This window comes from Emydura macquarii, unplaced genomic scaffold (genome assembly GCF_026122565.2).
Source record: "Emydura macquarii macquarii isolate MOO-44397 ecotype Brisbane River unplaced genomic scaffold, CSIRO-AGI_Emac_v2 contig_3287, whole genome shotgun sequence".
Lineage (NCBI taxonomy): Eukaryota > Metazoa > Chordata > Testudines > Chelidae > Emydura > Emydura macquarii.
In genome coordinates, this window is record NW_027133424.1 from 2,053,086 (window position 1) to 2,066,850 (window position 13,765).

Genomic DNA, 13,765 nt, shown 5'->3' on the forward strand with positions numbered 1-13,765 from the left:
GGGCCACCCTCAATGGTCCCACTGACCCGACAACCCCGAAGAGGGGGTCCCCTCCTCCTCAGAGAGCTCCTTAAGTTCGATGTTCAAATTACTGGCCACTCTTTTAAGGACCTTCTGGTGGGCTCTGAAGTCTGGTAGGGGTGCCCTGTGGTCTCTGGTGGCCGCCTCATCAGGGCAAGAGGAGGAGGATTGTGGAAGGGGCCCCGTGGAGGGCCCCTCCTCAGGGTCCGATTCCTCCTCCAAGGAATGGCCCTTAGCCTGTTGGCTTGGTGGTGGGGGCACCGGCTGTGCCACTGAAGATGGGACCATTACAGTTCCCTGCCCCATCTGTGCCCCCCATGGGCCCCAGTAAGGCCGCTGCCGGGCCCTTGTGGCTACCCCGGTGCTGACATCGGTTCCAGCTGCAGAGCATCGTGGTGGGACTTGTCCTTGCGGGACCAGACCCGCTGGACTGGTGCCGCCGCCGCCTCCGGCTTTTGCTCCTCTTCGCCGGGAATCGGCCTCTCAATGACCCCGACGAGGTTGAAGAGTGTCGGTGCTGTCATGAGCGGTGCCGACGGGAGGATGTGTGGCCCGACGAGCTGGAGGACAAGGACCTCTGTCTCAGCACTGAGGACTTCCGGTGCTGCTTGCCTTCGGGGACCGGGAACGGTGCCGTCCATGCCGTCTCGATGCCGAACCCAACTCCGAGGATTGCAATCGGCGATGGGACGAGATGGCTGGGTCTTTCGGTGCTGGGTCCTTTGGTGCCGGGCTCCGCGTCGGGCTCCGCATCGGAGATCGGGACCGGTGCCGTAGTGGTGGAGGGCTTGGTGCCGGGGTGCGGGAGCTGCGCGCACTATGCAAGGTGGACTTGGAACGACAACGCCTCGAGCGCAATACATCCGGTACCGCAGGCTGTCCTCGGTGCCGTGGGGAGGAGGAGCTCGACGACTCAAGAGTCGGAGCTGCGAGGGGAGCTGCCATGCTCTACCCTCTCTGGTCGTCTGGTGGGAGACTTTGCCCCTGATGGAGGTCTCGACCATCCACTGGAGGTACCCAGCGCAGGTTTACCCCGGAACACCGGTCCCTGCGCCCTCGGCCGAGGGGGGGGGACGGATGCGTGGGCATGGACAGAAGAGCCCGTGCCACGTGGAATGCCTCCGGTGTCGACGGTCCTTGCAGGGGCACTCCCCCACCCCCAGGAGTCGGGGGAGGTTCCCTGCGTGGAGATGCAAGTGCTAGAGCAGGCTCAACGGGCCGTGGCTGGTGCATCTCCTGGCTCAACCCCGGCCGCGCAGGCGGTGGGGGAGCCCTGGCGCTCGGTGCCCTAGCGTAGTTTTTTCTTGGGTACTGGAAACGGGTGGCATCGGGTCAACTCCGGTGCCAGTGGAGAGCTCCGCACTGAAGAGACGCTCGGTGCTGCGAGGGAACGCACCGGTTCAGAGTCTGGTCGGAGCACCGCCTCCATCAAACTAGCCTTCAGCCGGATATCTTGTTCTTTTTGAGTCCACGGCTTGAAGGCCTTGCAAATCTTACATTTATCCCTACGGTGCTGCTTCCCCAGGTATTTGAGGCAGCGATCGTGAGGGTAGCTCACAGGGAGAGGCTTGCCACAAGCGGCGCAAGATTTGAAACCAGGAGAGCCAGGCATGACCTGGCCCTAAGCACGCTTCCTATTCTAATGCTAAACTATCTAAACTACTTAACAAACACTTAACTCTAACTATCCAAACTATTCAAACAACGATTACAGTCAATAAGGGGAGTGCTACTTGCTAAAAGGCAAGAGGCAAGACGTTCCAGCAACCGTCAAGGGCGGAAAGAAGGAACTGAGGGCCCGCAGGGTCGGCAGTGCCTCATATACCGCAGCATGAGCGTGGTACTCAAGGGGGTGCCTAAGCCGACCCTAAGGGGAAAAAAGTTCCAGGAACCAGTGCACAGTGGTGTGCACTCACCTATATTGGAATGGATATGAGCAATCACTCGAAGTAGAACTGCAGAAGACTACTCCAGTCCTGAGAGTGGACTAGTCGTCTGGCACAGATCTGCTGTCTCTATGAGGGCTGGTGAGGGGGTAAGTGTATTCCTGGGTGCTTAGAAGAGGATCTGCCCTTTTGTATATACACACAGAATAACGGGCATATTCAAGAGGGAGGGGTGAGTGTATCTTTCAAATAAAAAGGAAATTTGAAATGATCTTTGTGCATTGAGGTAAAATACTTATTTCTAGAGTAGGCCTCCAACAGGAGTCAATCAACATATGTTCCAAGCTCTAGCAGCATATGCTGAAAAATTTATGGGATAAAAACCAAAGTAGTTTTTCCCCTCACAAAACTGTCTGGTATAGCAATTTCCTTCTAAGGCAGAAACAGATCCCCGAGACAAACTTATTCACAGGGATTTCCTGTCATGAAGCCACTCGAGTACAAACATTTTTTATTTGGAAAAACTAAAACTCACAGTGACATCAGCAGAAAAATGTTTTTAGAACAAGCTATTTCCATTTAAAACAGATTATAACAACTTGAAAGTTTTAATGGAAAGGAAAGTCTGCTGGCATTGTCGAACTACTGTTAAACCACTTGAGAATTTTGTTATTTTATTTTTTGGACAACAAAATACTTTTGAATTAGACATACACTGTCAAGACATTTTGAGATCCAATTTCAGCTTCCTTATGTGCTGTTAATAGAACCCTTAAGGTCCAAAATTCAACTGATTTAAAATTGTGTCACCACTACACATGTGCTTGCTACAGCGTTTTCTCCTTAAGCTAATCTTTTTAGAGTTGATTAAAAGAACATCTTCCTTTTCCCTATCTGCAATTACACTAGGTTCCACACAAAATTTCAGCATGTATACTGTTTTTCTTATTTGTCTTCTAATAGTTAGAGCAGATAATGGAGAATCGGAACTCTTGGATTCTGTTCCTGGCTAAGCCAATGACTTACTGTGTGACCTTGGACAAGTCACTTAAGTGGAATTTGATTTTCAGAGAGCCAGATTTTAAACTGAAGTCAATAGAGACTGCTGCATGTTCAACAGCTCTGAAATTCAGTTTACTTATTTAGTTGCCTACATATGAGTCTAAAAGGCCAAATTTTAGGCACCTAAATTTGAAAATTTTGGCCTTAGTCTTAAAGATTTAAATTTCAATATAAGGCGCAAAAATTCTGAAGGCACCTGTGGGCTAAATTCTATCCTCAATTTCAATCATGGAACTAGAAGACTTCAATGAAGTTGTACAATGTAACCAAGGGCAATATTTGACCCTTTGCATTTACATTTACTCTGTTATAAAGAGACTCAAATACTGTTTGTAGGGTATTTTAACTTCATGTTTCAATTTTTAACTTTTTGAGGCTGCTGTTTTTCCTTTATATTTAATGTATTTGAGAGCCTATGAGACAATTTATATATTTAGAATGTGGATTAAGTGCCTCTTTTTAAATTTTGTTGTGTTAGAATAATGTATTTTAAAAATTCTACTGAAGTGGATTAGGAAACAGATTATTAACAATGTAACTCAGGTATGGTAGATGTGTGGGTCTAAATGTGCTTGTGAAGAACACGTGTAAAATAAATTGAATTTATTCTGTTACTCCTGTGCAAAAGAAACACTACTATTTCACCCTACCTGTTCTTTAATTGCTAGCAGCATGTTTCTATTTTACTCTAGTCCAATTACCTATTACATTCTCATCGCATATACATTATTTCAAAGCAGACTGATAAAATTCTGTTGAGGTCATTAAGGTTTTCCTGATTCTTAATGCCATTCCCTAGCTAGACATGTGACAGCTATTATAAATATATGGACATTACAACTTTCATGTTGGACTGAAGAAACTTAACACTAAAGGTAAATATGTTACACCTCAGTAACTTCCTTTGGAAGCATTTTCTATACTACTACTACTACACCTAATTATTAACCATGTTCATTATAGTCATGCCTAACGGGCAAGCCAAGAGTAGAGTCCCATTGTTCTAGGCACGGTTCAGACCCAGTAGTAGATATGACGCTCTGAACATCTTATAATTTAAATAGACAGGACAAACACAAGTTTGGTGGAAGGGATATAACACAAGAAGAGTAAATAATGGGATGGCAGGCAAGGTTATGTTAGTGCATTTTGGGAGGGAGGTTAGGTAAAAGGGGATCAGCAAAATGGAAAGGAAGGGGAGAAGAGTAGGAGGGGCAGATGTGGAATGGGGGGAGGTGAAGCGACTATGAGGGAGGTCAAGAGGAAGATGGAGGAGAATTGGAGCAAATAGCCAATCAGCACATGACAAAGTCCAGTTAAAACTATAGAAAGGTCTCTGAATGCCCAGAGGTCCCTGTTTTGGCTGCCTTTGCTCCTACCATTCGGAGTCTCTGGCTGGTTCCTCTCTGCAGTCCAGTGTCCCTCTTCCCCCCCACAAGGCCACATGGCACCATCTGGGTTCTACTGTACCCAGAGTATGTGCTGAGGGTCTCTGCACAGTTCTGTGTCCAGATGCTGGGAAAACATGGTCCTGGCAAGGCTCCATATGCATATTCACTGCAGTGGGAAGGCAGATGTGAAGTAAACAACTTTTTTCTATCTAAGATTGAAAACACCTATCAAGCACCAAATCAGGATCCAAAGGCATTGTGCTGCAAATTATTCATAGGATTTAGTCACAGAAAACAATATCTTTATGGGTTAGGTATGCAGGTTTAAAAAAAAAAATTTCTTCTTAGACTAATATTTTGGGAGAAAGGAGGGTGTGGGGGTTGGTTAAGAAATATGCAGACTTTCTTTGCTGTACCTGGTCCTAATCCAAAGATGCAGGTGAGGCCCCCATTTCCTCCCTTCCTACTTGTTATGAAAGCACAATTTTAACCATATTTGGCCCATCCCTTTTATATGAAAACAATGGCATGGAGGATGAAGAGTTATTCCCTCAGATTGACAGTTATGCTGCTCCATGAAGAACCTATGGAGGAGTTTTAGGAGTAGATGGCCAGCTCATCCACACATGTAATTGAAGCTTGCCACCTTCACCATCTTTGGGAAGTAGATCCTGATTGATGTGCAGGTGGAAAATTTTCAGCTCTATAAACTTGGCTAGACTATTCCTTTTTTGTACAAAGGCCCCCAAACCACAAGCTCTTCTATACAAGACAACCCCTGTGCCTTGAAATCAATGGGGCTTCACTCTGATGGAGAGATTTGCCCACAGGGTGCTCATGGCAGACAAGTTCTTGTCAGTAGATGAGCTCCTGGAAGTTCTTGCACAGTGTGTCTAAGAGAGAGAGAAAACTGACCCACAGGCTGATTTCATGCAGTTCTTCACCAACAGCTCGTGAAGATTAAGAACTTGACAGGAATATATTGCCGGAGGTTTAAGGAGCTGCTCTCCCACATTCTGAACTGATAATCAGCAAGTTATTTGACAGCTCTTGTACAGTTAAGGGCAGATGGAAAAATAACCCAAAGAATTTGATTTAATCAAGACATTGTTTAGCAAATGTTTACTGGATCCCATAGTAGCATGCATGGTATGTCCTTGTATAATGGGTAGCAGATATTCTCAACTAACCAAATGATTAGCGTATTTATCCTCAAACATTTGTTATTCCAGACACAGCAAAGCCTAAAAGCAAAGTTATAAGCAATACATTTTTACCTGTTGTGTAGGCATTGTGTAAAGTGCTTTGAAATCCTTAGAAAAAGATACTATAAGTGCAAAGTATATTATTCTTGTATGGACTATACTTTAAAATAACTAAAGTATCTGATATACAGACATCAGTGGAAGGATGTAAAATAAGATATGAGGCATTATATTTAAGTGCAAAAAAAAATCTGTAGCTGATATGGAAAGTAACTTTAAAGTCCCATGTGATTCTAATTTTTCTTCTCTTTAATGCACAATTTCACTTGTTTTCTGAAAAACTGAACCTTTCCAAGCGTGGACTAAAAACACCAAAAAAAATTTTTTTTTTTACTTCTAATCAAATGAATTTCATACAAAGAGCTTTGGGCATAAATTGGTTTCCAGCTATGGTCAGGAAGAAATTCGTCCATCACCATAGTATATTACTGCATAATAAGCCAGATGCCTTAAGGGGATGGGAGATTCCCCTCTCTCTGTGATGTGGGGTAGAAAGCTGCTGTTGGAAGCACGAGACTGAAGTAAGTAGAAAGCTGTCTAAACATTCTGATGTGGTAATTTCTTATATTCTAGCTGGCCCCTTTGTTGGGGGTCTTAGACAGGATAAAGATTGAATGGTAAAGAAGCTGGAACTACCCCTGGAGATAGTCCCTGCAGGTCAGTGCTGAGATGCATTGGTGGGGATGTATGGGGACACTTGATCTTCTCCAGTACGTGTTCTGTAGATAATCTTCAGGTGTCTAGGATGGACTGTGACACTTTTCACCAGTGCTAGAATTAACTTCAATTAACAAAAATCCATTCCCAAAAGGGTGAGTTCCCTTCCCCACTTGATTTTAAAGTTCAATCCTTGCTGTGGAAGAAATGGCAAATTCATAAAATATACACATTTATAAAAAGGGATGTATTCCTATAGAGGTACAAAGACTAGATTTTTTGAAAGGACCAAGATTATTACAAAGTCATTCAATAGCTAACTGGTGTCACTATCTTTAAAAGCAAAGTACACTTTGCAATGAAGAGGCAAATACTGGCACTACATGGCTGTCTCTTGTGCTGTCAAGTAACTGCCATGTGATGACTGATGAGTCAGAGCAAGATTAAGTGGTGTGGTTTGTTTTTTATTCAAAATGCATCACTGACATGGGGAACTCACTGTCAGAGAATATCAGCGAGGCCAAGAGGTTAGTAGAATTAAAAAAGATTAAACATTTGTATAGTTAGTGAGAATACTGGGTTACTTACCAGTAACTGCTGTTCTACGAGATGTGTTGCTTATGTCAATTCCATTATAGGTATGTGCATGCTTCCATGCATAGTTAACTGAATTTTTTTCCCCTTAGCAGATCCCGTAGGGCCAGCTCTGGTGCCCCCTGGACCCTTGTGCACATGAGGCTCTGCCGGCCCTACAGCCCCTCAGTCCCTTCTTTCTGCCAACTCCAGCAGTGGGGAAAGGGGGTGGGTCATGGAATGGACATAAGCAACACATCTCAAAAAACAGCAGTTCAGAGGTAAGTAACCTCGTTTTCTTCTTCGAGTGCTTGCTCATGTCCATTCCCTTATAGGTGACTAACAAGCAATACCTTGGAGGTGGGTCGGAGTTACCAGTGAGCTGCTCGCAGCACCGCTCTGCCAAAGCTTGCGTCTTCCTGCGCCTGCTGGACAATGGCATAGTGGGACATGAAGGTATGTACTAACGACCAGGTGGCAGCTCTGCAGATGTCCTGCATGGGCACTCTCACTAGGAAGGCCGTAGACAAAGCTTGAGCTCTGGTTGAGCGTGCTGTGATGGTTCCCGGAAGCAGCACCTTCGTCTGCTCATAGCAGAACTTGATGCAGGAAGTTATCCACAAGGAGATGCGCTGGGCGGAGACAGGTGAGCCTTTCATCCAGTCAGCCACCGCGATGAAGAGCTGTGTTGATCTCCAGAACAGTTTTGTGCGCTCGATGTAGAAAGCCAGGGCCCGTCTTATGTCCAGCGAATGCCACCTTCTCTCCTCCTCCAAAACATGAGATTTGGGAAAGACCATGGGGAGAAAAATATCTTGGTTACAATGAAATTAGGAAACCACCTTGGGCAGTTAAGGCCAGGTGCAGCCTCAACTGAACCTTACCTTTGTAGAACACAGTATAGGGGGGCTCCGAGGTCAGCGCCCTAATCTTGGAGACCCTCCTTGCTGAGGTAATGGCCACCTTCCAGGAAAGCAGGAGCAGAGGGCATGAAGCCATGGGTTTGAAGGGGGGGGCCTCGAAAGTCGTGAGATCCCAGGGAGGCACTGGGTCATGGACCTGCAGATAGAGCCTCTCCACCCCTTTCAGGAACCTAATCATCATCGGGTGGGAGAAAAGCGATCTCCCCTCCATCGGCTGATGGAAGGCCGATATACCCACTAGGTGGACCTTCAGGGAAGGCACAGCCAGTCCCTGGAGCTTTAGCTGTAGCAAGTACTCCAGGATCGCCTGTATTGGTGAAAGGCTACACAGGATACAACCCGGGACTCCGCCCAGCAGGAAAACCGTCTCCACTTAGCCCGATACATGACCTGCGTAGAAGGCTTTCTGCTCCGTGCAGGACTTGTTGGACCTGTGCCGAGCAGGCTCCCTCATCCTCGGTCAGCTACAGAGCCTCCATGCCATGAGGTGCAGGGAGTCCAGGTCTGGGTGCAACAGGCGACCGTGATACTGGGACAGGAGATCATGCTGTCTTGGGAGCTCCAGAGGAGTGGCGATCGAGAGGTCCAGCAGCATGCTGAACCAATGCTGGTGCAGCCAGGCTGGAGCGATCCAAGATAACGTTTGCTTTGTCCCTCTTGATCTTTAGCAGGACTCTGAGCAGGAAGGGAATGGGCGGGAACACATACATGAAGCTCCCCAACCAGTGCAGGAGGAAGGCGTTGGAAATTGACCCGGCCTCTCGACCAAGGAGAGAGCAGAACTGCGGGCATTTCTTGTTCCAGGCTGACATGAACAGGTCCACTTGGGGAGAGCCCTACCTCCGGAAGGTCATCGCTGCCATCTCTGGGTGTAATGACCAATTTTGGTGGGGTAAGATCGACCTGGTTGTTCTTCACCCCCGGGAGGTGAGAGGCTACCATGCGGAAATCGTGCCTCACCGCAAAGTCCCACAGACTAATAGTTTCTCTGCAGAGGGCTGAGGAGCGGGCTCCCCCCTGCAGGTTGATGTAGTACATGGCTGCTGTATTGACTGTCAGCACCTGTACCACCCTGCCCGCAAGGAAGCGGAGGAACACTGCATGCCAGGTGAATGGCTCACAGTTCTTTCACATTGATACGCACGCGCTTCTCTTCCCTTGACCAGATCCCCTGTGTACCGAGGTCGGCGCTTAGATGTACCTCCCACCCTATGTCTGAGGCGTCCAATATTAGGGTACCTGAGGGAATTAGCTCCTCAAATGGAACACCCTTCAACACTGCCTGAGGGGTCCTCCACCAGTCTAAGGAGAGTAGGACATGTGGGAGGACTGTGACCACCCAATCGAGAGGGTGTCTGCTTGGAATGTACACCAAGGCCGACCACGCTTGAGCTGTCTGAGCTTCAGGCGAGCCAGCCTTACCACAAAGGTGCAGGCCACCATGTGTCCCAGCAGCTGCAGGCAATGCCTGTCTGTTGTCATAGGGCATTGGTGCAGTTGGGCAATAATGGAGGACACTGCTTCGAAGTGCAACTGGGGCAGGAAGGCCCTGGCCTGGGAAGTGTCCAGGATTGCACCAATGAACTCTATGCGCTGCACTGGATTTAACTTGGACTTTTGTTTGTTTATCAGTAGGGACAGCCCGGAGGATTGGAGCCACGAGCATCTGCACATGTAGAGGGTGGAGGCTATGGCCCTGCCTGCTGAGTCAGTGGCATCCGAGGACGCCTGGAGTGCTGCTCTAGCCACCATGGTACCTTCTTCCACAATGGTATTCAAGTTAAGTTCCTGGTCCTGGGGCAGAGTATCAGCGAAGAGTCTCAACGAATCCCACGTTAAAATTATACCTTCCCAGAAGAGCCTACTGATTGGCAATCCTAAACTGCAGGCTTGCTGTGAAACAAATCTTTCTCCCAAACAAGTCCAGCTTTTTGTTGTCCTTGTTTTTTCGGGGAGATCCCAGCTGCTCCTGCCTATCCCTCTGGTTGGCAGCGTACACCACCAGAGTCCCAGGGGAGCGGTGGGTGAACAGGTACTCAAACCCCTTGGCCGGGATGTAATATTTCTTCTTGGCCCCTTTAGATGTTGGGGCAACGGAAAAGGGTGTTTGCCACAGGGCATTCACTATTTTGGGCACCCTTTCATGGATGGGGAGGGCTACTCGAGCTGGGGCGGCCGCTGCTAGGACATTAAAAAGGTTGTCCGATGCCTTTTTTAGTTCCTCCACCTCCAGCCCTAAGTTGGAGGCCACCCTTTTAAGCAGCTCCTGGTGCACCCTGAAATCATCCAGGGGCGCTGAGTGACCCTGGGAGACTGCTTCGTCCGGTGAGGAGGATTGGAAGGGCACAGCGGGAGGTGGCACCCTTTCCCGCTGACAAGCAGTCCCTGCAGAAGTCCCCTCCTGTGGGTCCGAATCGTCATCCGAAGGCGAGTGGTGGACCTTCCCCGGTACCGGTGGCACTGACTGCATACCCGAGGACTTGATGGACTGTAGTCCTACTGGGAAACCCCAGGGGCCCCAATATGGCCATTGCCCTTGAGGCCATACAGAGGCTACCACCATTTGTCAGTGGCGACTCGCCTTGCCCCCACCCCCGTAGGACACCGAGGCACTATCAGAAGTCTCAGAGGCTCCTGCTGTGTGATACCGAGCCTGGGAGGAGTGGTGCCCCGATCCACGGGTGCTCCGTCGCTCTGGAGAATGTCCTCTCAACACTGCCGACACCACGAATGGTGCTGGCGCATGGTACCCTACTCCAAGGAGCTAGATGTTCCAGAGCGATGCCTCAGTATCGAGGACTTGCAGCGCTGCTTGCCTCTCGGTGCCAAGTTGGACTTCAACGAACAGGTTCTGTGCCACCGCGGTGCGGGCGAACTCTTTGGCACAGGGCAGCGGGAATGGCAGGATCCATCTGTGGAGCGTTGCCAGGCCTGGAGCGACTGCTAGGGGAGCGGCTGTGCTCTACCCTAGGTGACCGTCCCGCAGGAGATCCTCCTTCCCGTACCGGGGATCTCCTCTGCCATTCAGGGGGACCCAATGCTGGTTTCCCCTGCAGCACCAGCCCCTTCTCCCTCAGCAGAGACAAGGCCAACAAGGCTCTTACCGCCTGAAAAGCCTCCAGCGTCGAGGGCATCAGCAGACATGGAAGGGCTCTCCCACTCCCAGGGGAGGCTCCCTAGCCGGAGATGCAGGCACCAGAGAAAGGGTCTCTACGGGCCAAGCTCGGTGCATCTCGGTACTCGACCCCACCCGTACTGACAGTGTGGAGGAGTGTCTGCGTTCCACGTGCAACTTCTTCCTCTTCTTCAGAACCGGGGAAGCGGTGCAGTGCCAAATTGCGGACGGTGCCGATGGCACACTGTGTACTGATGCCACACTTGGTACCAAGATGGAGCGGGTCGGCTCGGAGGCCAGGCAGAGCGCTGCCTCCATAAGCAAGGCTTTCAACCAGATTTCTGTCTTTTTGTCCTTGGTTTGAAAGCCTTGCAGATTTTACATTTATCCTTGCGGTGGGCTTCCCCCACACACTTAAGGCAGCTGTCGGGGGGGTCGCTGAGCGGGAAGGCCTTCCTGCAGGAGGCACACGGCTTAAGGCCCGGTGACCAGGGCATGCCCCAGCCGCATGAGGTCCCAGCTGGGACTACCTTATCTCTAACTACTCTATTAACAACTACTTAACTAAACTATCAGCTACAAAACAGAATAATCAAGTCCAAACAAAGGGGAATAGTACTTGCGATGCAAGCAAGGCTAGTTCCAGCAACCATCACGGGTGGAAAGAAGAAACTGAGGGGGCGTAGGGGGCATGTGCGCAGGGCTCCAGGGGGCACTGAAGCCGGCCCTACGGGGTCTGCTAAGGGGAAAAAAGTTCTGGGTAACCATGCACGGAGCCATGCACACACCTATAGTGGAATGGACATGAACAAGCACTCAAAGAAGGACTTCCCTTATGAGCAAGTCATGCCACAACTATCCACCATGGGACATCTGACACCTTCCTCTGAAGCTTCCGGTATTGGCCACTATCAGACCAGATACTAGATTAGATGGGTCTTTGGTCTGATATGGAATGGCAAGTTCCATGTTCCTGTGAGTTTTTTTATGATTATTGTGGGGAAACAGCCTCATTAGCCCTGCCTACACTGAATACCTTAGACATTTATAGTACAGGTCCAAGCACTTGGACTGCTTGTAAAATATTTCACGTTCACATTCCAAAGCAATCATAATAATTCAGAAATGTTCTAAGGACCAGTTAAACTGATCTAGCTGTCAGCAAGCCTTATAATTCAGCCCGCACTTGTTCAGTGGGCTGTGTTTCAGCAGTGGGCTGTGTTTCAGCACTAGTAAAGACAGGAGGTGCAGGCTGTGCAGTTGAACTAGTTCAAATGATTTTCCCAGCAGAATCCTACATTGCTTCTGAGCTATTCCCACTATCTTGTAAGTTCTTCCCCAAAACACTGCTTTGAGATAAGCACAGCAAAAGATGAAGGGAATGCTGTGCATAGATATTTTGAATCAGTTCATACTTAACCAGGAGGATTAGCGTCCACACTTTACCTTTTCAGGAGCAAAGGGTTATGGTAAATGCTTAGTTGTACTATTTAACCTTGAAACAGTTCAGTTCCCTATCATTCTGCATAATGTGGACAGAGATAAAGCTGACTGCTAACCATCAATTAGCTAAAGATAATTGTTTAGAACTGTTTAGTATTTTCCCACTTTGAGGAAAAAATCATAATTCATCAATTCCCAAGGCTAGAAAGGACCATTGTGATCAAGTACTCTAACCTGCTGTATAACAGACCATAGAACTTCTTCCTCAAAATAATCCCTAGAGCATACCTTTTAGAAAAACATCCTATTTTGATTTAAACATTGTCAGTAATGGAGAATCCACCACAACCTTTGGTAAATTGCTCCAATGGCTAATTACTCTCACAGTCAAAAATTTATGCCTTATTTCCAGTCTGAATTTGTCCAACTTCAACTAGACTGAATTTGTCTAGCTCAATACCAAAGAAACTGACAAGAGGCACTTTGCTGCCAACTGTATTTTTATGAGATACTTCTCTCAAAGATGACCTGCAAAAAAGCCTTTCTGCCCTTTTATTTTTTATTATGCATAAAGGAAGTTTTGTTTTTTTACACAAAGGTACACATTCTTTTTTCCCTCTGCAGATCACCGTTGAACAAAACCTGAAGTTTATGGAAAGTTGCAGAATTTTACACATCGCAGCACACTAAGAGTCAGCCACAAACTTAAGTTATATATTTAGCTATGTAGTATATAGTAAGTATGTTCATACATGATCAGTTCAGCAAGAAATTGGGCATTGAAAAGGGACACTGGTTTAATGTCCAGATGGAAAGACACATAGTATAATAATATATAATTATATAGGCAGTATTAAGGTGTGTTTAAATAATATTGTTCAATTTAAATGAAAATAGTAATATGAATTAAACAGACATTAACATGAATTAGTCAAAATAATGTTTAAATAAATTTCCCCTCAAATTCCATCTATCTTAAAACTCCATTTACTAAGAGCAATATGAAACTATTGGTACTTACCAAGTAGAAGCACAAACTCCTTCAAACTTGTGTGCAGTTTTTCTTTTGTTTATAAAAAAAAAAAGGTGCCTCTAGGCTCATACATTTTCATTTAAATGGACACCATCTTCTTATAAATCACATCTGTCTGAATTTTTTACTTAATATTCTTGCATGTAACACCTAAAATGATTATAAACAAGGGAAAAATAATCTCTTCAGGCTTAAACTTGTGCATTTGACAGCACTTTACTGTGGTGCTGGTTTCATTGTTTCTCTCACACAGTCAGCTTGTCTGTTTCTTCTATTGTTTGTGCAGATCCTTCACATACCAACAGGGAAGCAAAGAATTTTAAACAGGAAAGTGTGGAAAAACAAAATTCTAGTCCACGCAATTTATAAAGTTTCACAGGAAAAGCATTTTGTTGA